The sequence below is a fragment of the Pinus tabuliformis genome, chromosome 7, assembly GCF_031772625.1.
Source record: "Pinus tabuliformis cultivar Carrire ecotype Pingquan chromosome 7, CPIR1, whole genome shotgun sequence".
Lineage (NCBI taxonomy): Eukaryota > Viridiplantae > Streptophyta > Pinopsida > Pinales > Pinaceae > Pinus > Pinus tabuliformis.
The window spans coordinates 986687257-986701730 of NC_142293.1; the positions used below are offsets into that span (position 1 = coordinate 986687257).

A 14474-nucleotide genomic window follows, 5' to 3' on the forward strand; every position below is an offset into this window, starting at 1 on the left:
ACACTTCGCAAGATACTGTAAGAAGAAAAATGAGGAAACTACAGAGAGAGAAAAAGGAGAGCAATGGAAGCAAGTAAAGAAAGCAGCAAACAATAGGCAGAACAACAAAAACAAAGGCAAGGAGACAGGGAATAAATCAGGGCAAGAAACCAAAAGTCATCAAAACGCCGGGAACAAGGAAGTCATCAGCACAGTGGAGGACAAAAACCCCTTCGAATCTCTCACACCTCCCTCAGAGCCTCTGGAGACAGAACAAGAAGATCCTCCCCAGCTAAACAACATCGACTTTCAAGCTCCAGGTAACACATCAAATCCGAACCCAAGTAATAACTCTTCCCCTTCATATGCTGATATAATTAAACAAAAGAAGAAGAAGATAGAAAATGTTGGCTCCTCGGATGATGAGACCTTTGAAAGGCCATTCAAGCGAGCCGGAAGGAGATCAAACAAGGAAGCTAGGGAAGAAGAATTAGAAAGGCAAAAAACCCTCGGAAGTCAAGCTACTATTGAAATGACACTTGGAAGGAATACCAGACCAAGGGCTCCCAAGGGAGGAGGTCCCACACCAACAAGTTGTAAATGATGAATCTGGTCTCTTGGAACTGCAGGGGTTTGGGAAATCCCACTAAGGCAGAGGCCATCAAAGATCTAATGAAAATGGAACCCATAGACATACTCATGCTCCAAGAGACAAAAATAGAAGGGGAGATCCTTCTTAACACCAGCAATACCAAATGGAAATTTGATTCGGGGAAGGTAATCAGTGCAAGAGGCTCGGCTGAAGGAATAGGCACATTCTGGTCTAGGAATTTATTCACTCTAGGCAGATTTTATGAGTCCCAACATTGGATATATACAGAACTGTGGCACACAGCAAGTAATACTAAACTAGACTTGTTTAACATGTACGTCCCGGTGCATTATGAAGAAAAAAAAGAGTGCTGGAAGACACTATCAGACTACTTAGAGCATCTTAACCCTACGAATATTGTAATAGGAGGAGACCTGAATATAATCCTAGATCCTAAAGAAAAGCGAGGCGGATCCTCTACAAGAGATCCCTTCCTCTCCACTGTGGAAAACCTCATTCAGTTATGGGACTTAGTAGACTTTAAGCCGGTGAAAGGAGCATACACTTGGACAAATAATAGAACAGGGGAACATCATATCTCAGCAAGGCTAGACAGATTCCTCGCCAATAGCTCTATCATGATGGACAACAGAATAGTTTTCTCCAAGATCCTTCCTAAACTAACTTCGGATCACAAGCCAATCCTTCTGCGCATAAAGGTGGAAGAAGATCTCGGTCCTCTCCCATTTAGATTCAGTCCTCTCTAGGTCGAAAGGGAGGGGCTCCTTGAAATTGTACAAACAGCATGGAAAACAGATGTCTTAAGCTCCCCAAGCTTTGTATGGGAGCAAAAAATGAAGAACACCAAGAAGGCACTTAAAGAATGGATAAAGAAAGCCGCTAACACCCCCACCAACCAGAGGAAAGAAGCAACAAATCAGTTGGAAGAACTTCAATTTGCACTGGAAGAGAAAGACATTTCAACCATGGATCTAGACAAAGAAAAATACGCCAAAAGGAAAGCATACAACTCCTTTAGAAATGAGGAAGAATACTGGCAATTAAAGTCCCACATTTTGTGGCTCAAAGCAGGGGACAGAAATACTACATATTTCCATAGACAATACAGGGCTCGGCTTTCACGAAATCACATTGCAGAAATTACTACATCTAGTGGACAGGTATGCAGAGGATTTGAACAAATTAAGGAAGCCGCCGTTAAGCATTTCCAAAACCTTCTTAGTGCTGGAAAAGATGGGAGCGAGGAGGATATAGAAGAATTCCTCACAAACATCCCCCAACTAGTTAGTTCAGATGACAATGATACCCTTCTAAGCCCAGTCTCGGAAGAAGAAATATCAAACATAGTCTGGTCCATGGAGCCAGATAAAGCTCCCGGGCCCGATGGATTTTCAATTCACTTTTATAGAATATGCTGGGAGATAATCAAATTTGATCTTCTGAGAATGGTTCAAGGTTTCATGAGGAAGGCAAAGGTCAGAGGCGGCATAAATTCCACTTTTCTCGCACTAATTCCAAAGGAAGCAAATCCAGGTTCATTCGATAGATACAGACCTATCTCATTATGTAACTCATCCTACAAGATAGTGGCCAAGTTGTTGGCAAATAGAATCAAACCATTACTACAAAAATTAATTTCTCCTGCTCAAGGTGGTTTTGTGAAAGGGCGACACATTCTGGATAACGTCATCCAAGTACAGGAAGCTCTGCACTCCAGTCAGTTGCGAAAAGAACAAGGTATGCTAATCAAACTGGATATGTGTAATGCCTTTGATAGAGTTAATCGATCTTTTTTGTACAGGGTTCTATTATCTTTCGGTTTCAACCAGGACTTCATCGACTTAATCAAAGCTTGCCTAGAGAAGATATGGATAGCACCAATGATAAATGGCAGACCTGCAAATTTCTTCTTAGCCACCAAGGGCTTGAGACAGGGCTGTCCCCTTTCACCCTTTCTCTACATCCTGATGGCAGATTCTTTAAGTAGAAAGTTGACTTTGGAAAAACAAAAAGGCAGTATACCAGGGATCAGAATCGAGAAAGGTATAGAACCAGTGAATCATGCACTTTTTGCTGACGACTCGCTCTTGCTGGGGGGGGCTCTTCAAGAATAACAATTACCTTCAGAACCATTTTACAGAAATTCTGCAGCATCACGGGTGCACTGGTAAGTGAGAAGAAAAGCGCGGTCTATGGTTGGAATACAGACCAACATTCAATTGGGAAAATTGCAGAAGACCTGGGATATACAAGGCACGTAGAATGGGAAAAAATCAAATATTTGGGTCTCCCTATAACGCTGGACTCCAATAGAAATCACCTGTGGGAGGAAGTAATCTCAAAATTCAAGAAGAAGATAGCAGCGTGGGGAGGCTTCTAGTTATCTACAGGCAGTAAACTCACGCTAATTAAATCTGTCCTCTCGGCTTTGCCCACATTTCAAGCTTCTCTTATGATGGCTCCTAAATTCATTTCAGAACAAATTTCCAGATACATATGCAACTTCCTATGGAACGGTGGGCGCGGGAACACCAATAGATTCCACCTAATTTGTTGGGAAACTGTGAAAACACCGTTGGCGGAAGGAGGTCTTCAAATTCGTGATCCCGTGCACGCAAACTTGGCTCTGGGTTGCAAATTGCTATGGCAGCTTTGCGCTGAGCCTAATCATCCAGTAAGCCAGATCTTCAAGCAGAAATACCTCAAGAACCAGACTATATGACTTACAAGCCAGAGAAACATCCAAAAGGCACGTAGGCCTAGAAATTGTGCTTCAAAGGTATAGAGTTTTTCAAAAGCCATTTATATCGCATTCCTGGGAATGGGAAAAAAACCAAACTATGGAAAGACTGTATGATGGGACACCGCCCTCTTATCGAAAACATGGAGATCGCTGAGATCAGAGACTGGCTCCGAGCAAAAGGCATCAGGAAAATCGAGGACTTATCAGAATGGGACAGTAATGGCAATTGGCAGAGATGGAATTTCCCCAGAATTCCAGAACAATTAAAAGCTCAGCTGGCTGCCCTCAACGACGCAATCTCTGACTTTGCTCCAGTTCACATTGACGATGAAGACATTTGGGGCTGGGGCAAGAATGGAGTGTACACAGCAAGCCAAGGATACTATCAAATGCAAAGCAAACAAGATTCACCATACCAGGAAACCATGTGGAAGCAGATTTGGGACAGCTTCAGCATCCCTAAAATCAACTTCTTTTTTTGGACATTATTCCACAACAAAATTCTTACGGGAGAAAATTTGTGGCAAAAGGAGTATAGCAGAGCCACACAGATGCACCCTCTGCAAAAGACATCTGGAAACTGCAAATCATATGTTCATAGTGTGTGATTTTGCGAAGGAGGTATGGTCCATCTTCTTCTCCGGACTGAATGTGAGCCCCCTACTCAAAGCACGATAGCCTCCATGTTTACATCCTAGAATGCCAGCTATCCCCACCGTACTGTCAGCAAATCAATTTGGCACAAAGTGTGGATAGCTGCTCCAAAATATGTTTGCTGGAAAATTTGGTTAGCCCGGAACGAGATTATTTTCAATAACATTGAGCTGTCCGCAGTAAAAGTGGTGGAACAGGCAAAGAAGCTCCTCTTAGAAACTCTCAATCACTCTACAGCAAAGGAAGACAACTCCCTAAGAAGTGAAGAAAGAGCGTGGTTGGAAGAATACACAGGAAAATCCAGACATTCAGCAAATAAGCACCCAATCCACAAGGAAAGATGGCAGATCCATGAATCTGAGGACAACTTCCACAAGTGGTGGAAATCCCAGGACAAGTGTACCATTTTCTTTGATGGAGCCTCAAAAGGCAACCCAGGGAGGTCAGGAGCAGGAGGTGTGATCTTCTTTCAGAATGGGAAAAAAGACGAATTCAGCTGGGGCCTTGGACTGAAAACTAACAATCAAGATGAAATTCTCAGTCTTTGGAAAGCTTGCCAAATTGCCCGAAAAGAAAACCCAAATGAAATGCTAATCATAGGTGATTCAGAATTGCTGATAAAAACAATGGTAAAAAAGAAAAGACTCAAGGATCTGGCACTGAATAAACAGCTAGCAAGAGTAAACAGAATTCTCAAAGACCTCCATTCGGTTCAAATATGCCATATTCTCAGAGGACTAAACAAAGACGCGGACAGATTGGCAAATATTGGATGCTCTCTACAAGAAGGAATGATCAGCATAAATGCAGAACCTCCGATCAAGGCAAACATTCCTTAAGTGGAAAGAGTGCTTTAGTCATTATTGGAGATTGTAATGGTCGTTTAGGCTATGCCTGATCAACTTTCTATCAATAAAACTTAACCGTTTAAGTTAAAAATAATAATAATAATAATAATAATAACAACAAAAAGTAATTTAATAATATAATAATAATACACATATCAACCAGCGTAGGATCCTAAATAAGTTGAATACTGGAAGTTTGCAAATCAGTTACCATTTTGTCAATTTAAAGTTATAATTAAATGAATTTACACTGGCCAATAGAATAACCAAAAGGAGACTATTAATTTTATGTTATGAAACTAGCTCACAAAAAGATAGAAAAGATAGACCAACGCATTAGAAATAAGCCTCTTCGAGGGGGCAACCTCCTTTACATTACACAAATGAACAATTCTTTGATGATTCAAATGAAAAAACCTCCTTTCTATATATAGGAGTCTAAGGTGTCACAATATAACCAAAGCCAACCTAACAATAATAATATAAAGGCACAAAAATAACAATAGTGGGATTTTATGGGGCACAATAATAACAATATGAGGACAATAGGGGCACAACAATGACAATAAGGGATACAACGACAATAGTAATGGGGAATCACTAGTATTATAGGGACCTAACATGCCCTTCTCCTTCAAAAAAGTGTTGTCCTCAATGCTTGAGTAGTTATAGATGCTTTTGTATAAAATTCTCGTCCTCCCATGTGGAATCTTCAACGGGTAAGTTCTTCCACTTGATGATATACTCTGAAATTGATCAATTTCATAGCTGTCGAGTTCTTGTTTCTTTGACTGCTTCAGGTTCCAATATGATTTTTCCTTCCTCATCAAGTTCTGGTAATATTGTTTGAACTAGAAGCTTGTCACCTATAACCTTCTTTAAGCATGAAACATGGAAAATTGGGTGCACTCGGGAAGCTGCAGGAAGCTCCAATTTGTATGCCATAGTATCTATCTTTTGCAACACCTTGTACGGACCATAATACTTCGGTGATAATTTATTATCCTTCTTAGCTTGCTTGAGGGACATTTTTTTATATGGTTGTAGCCGTAGGAATACCCAATCACCTACATCAAAACTTCTTTCGCTGCGATGTTGATCTACCTGTTGTTTCATTCTATTCTGCGCCAAGGTGAGGTTATCCTTTAAGAGTTGGAAAACTTGTTGTTGATGCTCGATGTGATCTTCCACTACTTGAACCTTAGAATTTTCTCTTAAATATGATGTGATGGATGGCGAATGATATCCATAAAGTGGCATAAATGGGGTCATTTTTGTTGCAGATGGAAGGAAGTGTTATACCACCTTTCAGCCAGAGGCAATCATTTGACCCATTGTGTCTGTTTATCAGATACAAAGCAATGAAGATATCCTTCCAAACATTTGTTTACTATCTCAGTTTGCCGATCAGATTGAGGACGATAAGATGAGCTATGAGCTAACTGAGTACCAAGACAAGAAAATAATTATGTCCAAAAATTTCCAGTGAAAATGGGATCTTTGTCGCTTACAATAATCTTTGGGTTTCTATGTATCTTTTGAATTGTTTCCATAAATGCAGTAGAAACTGTACTCACTTTAAATGGATGAGATAATGCACAAAAGTGTGCATACTTGGTAAGTCTGTCAACTACCACCATGATAACACTCTTTCCTTTGGACTTGGGTAAACCTGTGATAAAACCCATTGAAACCTCCTCCCAATGTTGGCTTGGAATGGATAAAGGTTGTAATAGTCATGGGGTCTTAATTGTTTCAACTTTATTTTGTTGGTAAACCAACATTCTGCCACAAACTTTTGAATATCCGATTTAAGGCCATCCCAAAAAAAATCCTTCTTAACCATGTGGTAGGTTTTTAGAAATCCTGAGTGCCCTCCTAAGGGAGAGGTGTGCAATTCCCTAAGAATCTTTTGTTTGATTTGGGAATTCTTACATAGGTATAATCGATCCTTGTACCATAACGAATCATTTTTCCAACTAAATGTATTAGATGTACTGGGATCTTGTTGTATCTTTTGAATGAGTGCCCACTCTTCCTCGTCATTCTTCCATTCGTCCCTTGCTTCGTTTATCCAATCTGGTTGGATAATAGAAATGGCGCAAAGAAATGCTTCCACATCCTCATCCTTTCTTGAGAGTGCATTTGCCACAACATTTTGCTTTCCTTTTTTGTAAATGATTTCAAAGTCATAATCCAACATCTTTGTGACCCATTTCTGCTACTCTTCTGAAGATAATCTTTGTTCTAAAAAGTATTTAAGACTATCATGATCTGTTTTTACCTTGAAGTGTCTTCCCATTAGGTAGGGTTGTCATTTCTTAAGTGCATGTAGTATTGCCGACATTTCCTTCTCATAAATAGCTTTGTGTAAATACTTTCCTTTGATTGGACGAGTTTCGAAAGCAATGGGTCTTTCTTCTTGCATTAAAACAACACCAATTCCATTTCCTAAGGAATCACATTCCACAATAAAGGTTTTTGTGAAGTCCAGTGTAGCTAAGACTGGTGCTTGGCACATTGCCTCTTTAAGATGTTCAAAGGCCTTCATTGCTTCTGGAGTCCATGAAAATGCATCTTTCTTCAATAATGTTGTTATAGGTGCTGCTATTCTCCCATAATTCTTAACAAATTTGCGATAATACCCTGTAAACCCGAGAAATCCTCATAGATGCTTTATGGATGTGGGGATTTTCCATTCCTTAATGGTTTTAATTTTGCTAGGATCTACCTTAACACCTTCAGGAGATACAATATGACCTAGATATTCCACCTCTTATACTCCAAAGAAACATTTGGAGATTTTTGCATATAATTGTTTCTCCTCCAATAGTTTGAGCACCATGTCAACATGTTGGACATGATCCTTCCAAGACTTGTTGTAGATTAATATATCATCAAAAAATATTAACACAAATTTTCTAAGGAAGGGTTTGAAAATGGAATTCATCAAACCTTGAAATGTAGAAGGTGCATTAGTAAGGCCAAAAGTCATGACCAAAAATTCATAATGACCCTCATGAGTTCTAAATGTTGTTTTTGGAATGTCTTCAGTCTTCATTCTGATTTGATGATATCCTGAATGAAGATCCAACTTAGTAAAGTAAATTGATCCATGAAATTCATCCAATAATTCATCAATGACAGGAATGATAAATTTATCTTTAATAGTGAGCTTGTTGAGCTCCCTATAATCTGGACACATGCGCCATGATCCATCCTTCTTGTGAACCAATACTACTAGAGCAGAGAAAGAACTTTGACTAGGTTGAATTATACCAGCCTCTAGCATTTCTGCAACCATACGTTCAATTTCACTCTTTTGGACATAAGGATATCTGTAAGGCCTGATGTTTGGAGGAACACTTCCTGGAATCAAATTAATAGCATGATCATGATCAAGAATATGTGGGAGGCCTTTGGGAGTCTCAAATACCTTGGAATGATTGTCCAATACTTTTTGGAGATCTGGAGAAATGGATGATTTTGATGTGGGAACCTCTAGTGAGCATAATTGTGTAATTATGCCTCGTTGTTCTTTCTTTAGAAGCTTTATCATTTCGTTAGAGCTTATTATCTTTCTCGATTTCCTTGCGATACCCCTTAATTCAAATTCCTTTCCTTCTGAAGGGAATTTCATGAAAATTTCTTGAAAATTAAAAGCTATTGTACCCAAGGATTGTAGCCAGTAGACTCCTAGTACAACATCAACACCACCCATTGGAATGGAAAGCATTGGGCTTTTCAATACATATTCTCCCATGGATAGCTTGATATTATGGCGCCTTCCATAGCAATTTATTGTTCCTCCATTTGCAATCATCACTTGACACTCTGGTGCTGGATATAGGAAGCAATTCAATTCCTTGGCTATCTAAAAATGAATAAAATTATGGTTACTTCTCGAATCAATCAACACTATTACCTTTTTCTTCTTGATATGCCCTTCTATCTTGATAGTTTGAGGAGTGGTAATTCCAGGCAATGCATTACAAGATATGGTCAGATTCATTTCTTCTTTTTCTAGGGTTTGTTCCTCGTGTATATCCTCTTCTTTTGACGTTTCTTGTTCCTTTTCTTCCTCCTCTTCACAATCTATGTAAAATAATTTCTTCTCGACATACTTATGACCTTTAGTGTATTTTCTATCACAATTGTAACAAAGCCCTTTTTCTTTTTTTTTTCTTCCAATTGTTTTGGTGCCAACATTGTAGGTTGTGGATGGCTAGGGGCAACGACACTTCCATCTTTATGATTGTGAGTGGTAGGCTTCCTTGTTGCCATAATTTTTCTTTCCATTTTTCTTGCCAACCTGAATGCCTTCTCCAATGAATCTGGTTCCCAAATGTGAACCTCATGTTGGATGTTATCTTTTAAAGTCCCTATGAACACATCAATCCTATGCTCCTCTAGAATATCTTTTACCTTTCTATTCAATTTTTGGAAGTCCTCAATGTGCTCCATCATTAAACCCTTTTGTTTGAGATTTATCAATTGGCTAAAAAGAGTGTTGCTTTTTGTATCCTCATAATGTGCTACCATTTCCTCCGTAAAAATAGCCCAAGTGACAATTTGTTTACGAGAACAAAGCCATTGATACCATACAAACTAATTTGGTTCCAGATATAAAGTTGCAATGCGTACCTTTTGTGTGTTTTGCACATTATGGAGATGGAAAAATTGCTCCATCTGTAGTATCCTTGCCATCAAACTTCCTCATATCGATCTTTGGAACATGGTGGTTCTTGGATCCAACTTTAGAGTCTATGAAATCATGATTAACATTTATTTTGTTCTCATCATGAGTTTCCTTTACTACCCTTTTGCCATTAGTAAGCATTTCTTGTAGAAACTTTGTCAATTTTGTCTTCAAATCTATCTTCAAATCTTCCATGTCTTTCTTTAAATCCTCCATCTTAGCTTACACGCCATCCATCTTAGCTTCCACGTCATCCATCTTAGCTTCCACATCATTCATATTTGCTTCTACGCCTTTCTTTAAACCATCCATCTTAGCTTCCACGCCATACATCTTAGTTTCTACATCTTTCTTTAAACCATCCAGCTTAGCTTCTGTTACTTTTTTTGCGAGTGAAATTTGTTGCACTTGGTCTTGTAACTTTGATATATCATGTTGCATTTCTTCCTCTTCTTCACTGGTCATGCTAGAGCTTTCAGGTTGCTTACTAGGTGTTTCCATTTTCTTTCTTCGGGGCATCAATTACCGATAATAATGCTTCAATATGCCCTTTGAATTCCTTTAAACTAATTTTTCAAACCAAGCTTATGCAAAAATTTTAAAAAACTACACACCTTTTTTCACTTTGTAGGAGATCATTATTGAATCTGATGTATCTCTGTAATTTTGGATCTCCAACGTTTGAAATTTCTTCATGCGATAACCCTCTGAGTAATCTTTCTAACCCCGCAAGTCTAATCAAGATTGGATTCTCTAATGAAGAGTTATGTCAAGTCTCCCATGATGACCTGAGTATAGACTGGTTCAGTAGAGAGAACTTAACGATATGCCGCGGGTCATTGTTTCAACCTTAGGTTTTGAAAATGATACAAAAAAACTATAGTCCATCCTCTTTTGTAACTTCTGATGAAAATTCAATCTGATGCTCAGAGTGAAAGTTATGACGATTTTCCCAAGGTCACCTGTTTGGAATGTAATTCGGGGGTCTGCAAAAACCCTAACTTCCTTAGATTATATCTCCAAAAATATAGCGAGACAAGATTTGAAATTTGGGCCCGAGGTTTAGACCGATTCCGTCTCAAATGGGTTTTTTTTAGCTTTTGAAACTTTGTAGTGAAAAAGTTATAGCGAAAATGCCACGATGACCTGTTTGGAGCAGCGAAACCCTAGAATCCAAAGCTCTGATACCAAATGTTATGAAACCAGCTCACAAAAAGATAGAAAAGATAGATCAATGCCTTAGAAATAAGCCTCTTCGAGGGGGAAACCTCCTTTACATTACACAAATGAAAAATTCTTCGATGATTCAAATGACAAAACCTCCTTTCTATATATAGGAGTCTAAGGGGTCACAATATAACCAAAGCCGACCTAACAATAGTAATATAAAGGCACTAAAATAACAATAGTGGGATTTGATGGGGCCCAAAAATAACAATATGGGGACAATAGGGGCACAATAATAACAATAAGGGATACAACAACAAAAGTGATGGGGGAATCACTATTATTATAGGGACCTAACATTTTAGTAAGAAACAAAGACAAGTTTGTGATAGGAGTCGAAATAATGGAAAGTCATGTGGTTTCATAAGGATATGTACACCTAACAATTCATTTTGAAAACAATAGTGAGAAAATAGGAGTAACAATAATAGACATAATTGAAAAAGCTGCTTGCTATTGAGAATTAAACTGTAAAAGTAACTTGCAATTAAGTTTTGAAAAGCTATTGAGAATTCTGTGTCCCCGCCAAGCAATTAATTAAAATAAATGCCAGTTGTGGAGAATTGAACTATTATAATGCTCAACAATTAATTAAGTTGAAATAAAACTATTCTCTGTAGCTCAACGCTCTATTGAATCTACGCAGACTTTGATGTACAACCTGTAGAACAAGTCCTAATCAAGGAAGGTCCTATGTAAGGGATACCTAGTGCCCCTGTTATATACGCCTTCTTTCTTTCTTCACAAAACACATGTGGGGAAAACAATATAAAACAATATTTTGCACTATCGGAACAATTATCCTTAATTCCATTCTCATCCTTAACTTCTCTTCTTCCATTCTAATTCTATTCTTGCTTGTGTCTTCCGTCAATCGATTCACTTCGTCCTCCCACATTTATTCTTCTACCCACTCCCATTAATATTCCATCCATACACCCCACCACTTATTTAAATTCAAATTAATTTCTCCCCATTCTTCAATCTTCTCTCCTCCTCAAAACTTAACTAATCTTCTTTCATTCTATTATTAATAAATTTAGTTTCCTTCCCTATCACTCGCTTGCCATTTATTAATAAATCCATTCCCCAAAACTTAGCTAATCTTTCCTTTATTCTATTAATAAATTAGATGTGTTTTTGTAATACTTACGACTGATCCATTAATAAATTCATTCTGCAGTCACTCACGACTTATCATATGTGTTCTTCTTGCCATCGATTTCACAACTTCACTGTGAATACCCAATGTAACCATGAGGAGATTGGACAAAAATTTGGGCAAAAAATAATGAGTCTGTCATAAAATGCCCTTATGGCGGCCCTTCCACCATACATGCAGATGCAAACACCATCCAGATGCACTAACGAGAAGGGATACCTGGAGCGACTCGCCATCCACCGGAAGTCACCATTTCACATCCCTGTCCGCTGGTAAAGACTATGACAATGTTGTTTACATGCATGTCATGGCTCTACCCTGTTTCATCGCACAATCCATAATAGAGCTAGAGATATTTTAATTGGAACATGATGGTCAGTTTGCTCGCTTCAGTTGCCTTGATGTTTCTCCTTTAGAGTAAACAAGGTCTCGTACCCATGAAGAAAGCTTTGCTCTCAACAACTTATTGGTTTTAGGTTGAATAAGCGTCTATTTTTTGCATCTTCGCGTCCATTGGCATTTGGGTTTTCGCTTTCGCACCTGCCTTTATTTTGGTTCAAGTCTTCCTGGAGTTGGACTTTTCTTCAATGTTGGATTATTCGTGGCTATATATCGTACCCTAATCCCAAATAACCAATCTATGACAAATCAAATCAAGTATAATTGAAATGTTTCCTCCTAGTCATTGAGGTAGTCTTTACCAGTAGATAGGGATGTGAAATGGTGACTTCCTGCAGATTGCAGGTCCCTCTAGGCATCCCATCTTGTCAGCGCATCCGAATGGTGTTTGCATCTACATGTATAGTGGAAGGGCCGCCATAAGGGCATTAAATTCCCTATGGCAAGCTGGTTATTTGTCGCTAAAAATTTGATCTCGCTACCACTTAATTATATAATAAATTTATCAACCTTTTCCTTTATCATTTTACAGTAACGACATACACATATCAATCCCTTTTTTATCATGAAAACTTTTGGATGGAAGACAATGTCTTCACCCCTAAAATTGACTTTTATGGATGAAGTTGCAAATTGAATGGCTTATAAATGGTTGATGAAGCATTATTACTCTTGCAAAAGGCTAATTATAAAAAAGACGATGTTGGTTTTCAACAAAGATCCAATGCTCTTTGAAACGCATTAGGAATTCATAGAGATCTACAATTGGTTGGTAGGTTAGGAAAGGAAACAAATGTCATAAATACTCTACAATCTTGTTGTGTATGTCAATTTTGTTGAAAAGCACATAATTGCCAACACTATTTCGTTGGTTTTGACACTTTTCAAGCAAAAAATACCATGAAAATGACAATTATTTCACCATTCAACATAATACGATAATATTTCATTAAATAACAAAAAAAGTTACCAAAAAAAGTGGTTAGGTTCTTTTGGAAATGGAAATATTGCATGAAATGAGGCCGAAGTAATGGTTGGTTCCACAATGGCATGACAAAATATTGAAAAATCCCCATGAGAAAATACAAAAAATGGAGGAGCCTCCAACATAACATGTCATTGCTTTGGCGGCCTCAAAATAGCAAGAGAACACATTGTCGAGCTATGAATCTCCTAAGTATTAGGTAGATTTGGTGGAAGAATGAGAGCTTTAGTCCAACTACATTGAAATCAAGATTGTATAACTCCATAACATCCCTAATCCTAGGTTTTGGTAACGATGATATGTAAGGAAAAAATTTAAGAGCTAAATTTCACTAGTGGACTAGTTTTCCATTCCCTCCCCCCCCCCCCCCCCCCCCAAAAAAAAGGATTTTCTAATTTCCATTTTTTTTCTAAAATGATTCACCCGAATTCTATAGGATATACGTATTTTACTTCAAACATCACTCAAACTTTCTAAAAACTATATAGAATCATTAAAAATTTGAATATTTTTACAAGATATCACTAAGTATTTTATGCTTTGATTTTTAAAAATAAGTAAGGTTTGTCAAGGTTTCTACACTTTAAGATAATATGGATCCTTAAGATTCTCCTTGACTATATCTTCATAGAGGTGACAATAAAAGGTACATCTACATATGAAGCAAAATGCGAGGAGAGAAAATACACCATTGTACACTCTATATTCCACAATATGTGTGTGTGTGTGTGTGTGTGCACGCAAAAACCCATAGATAAAATAGTATTCTTCACATTGTACCAATATGTCTGAAGTATTAGAACGTTAAACATATGAAATTCCCTAGAAATAATGTGTCAATTTAAGTCTTGAAAACATAAAAAATCAGTGAGCATTGTTGCAACAAGAATGAATCATTTGGCAATTCATTATGTGTGTTGATTTGATTCTTGAGTAACTTTTAAACAATAATTCAAATTATTGTTTGAAACTAAATGCCAAATGTATTCTAAACAGTTCAATAAACCAACAAGGGAAATGTCTAACATGCAAAACCCTCATTCAATAGTAAACTTTTGGAAATGAAATAGTAGGATTAACTTTTGGAAATGAAATATTAGGGTTGATGAGCTATTTGATGAGGTATTACTTGTATCGATTTGACTTCTTGCATAGCTTAGAACAT

General features: G+C 37.8%; 1 pseudogene; it reads right to left on the bottom strand.

Annotated features, from left to right (window-relative positions):
* LOC149250914 (patatin-like protein 2) overlaps nt 1–1318 on the bottom strand; it is a 54960-nt pseudogene extending 53642 nt beyond the window's left edge.
* Between the last annotated feature and the right edge of the window lie 13156 nt (nt 1319–14474).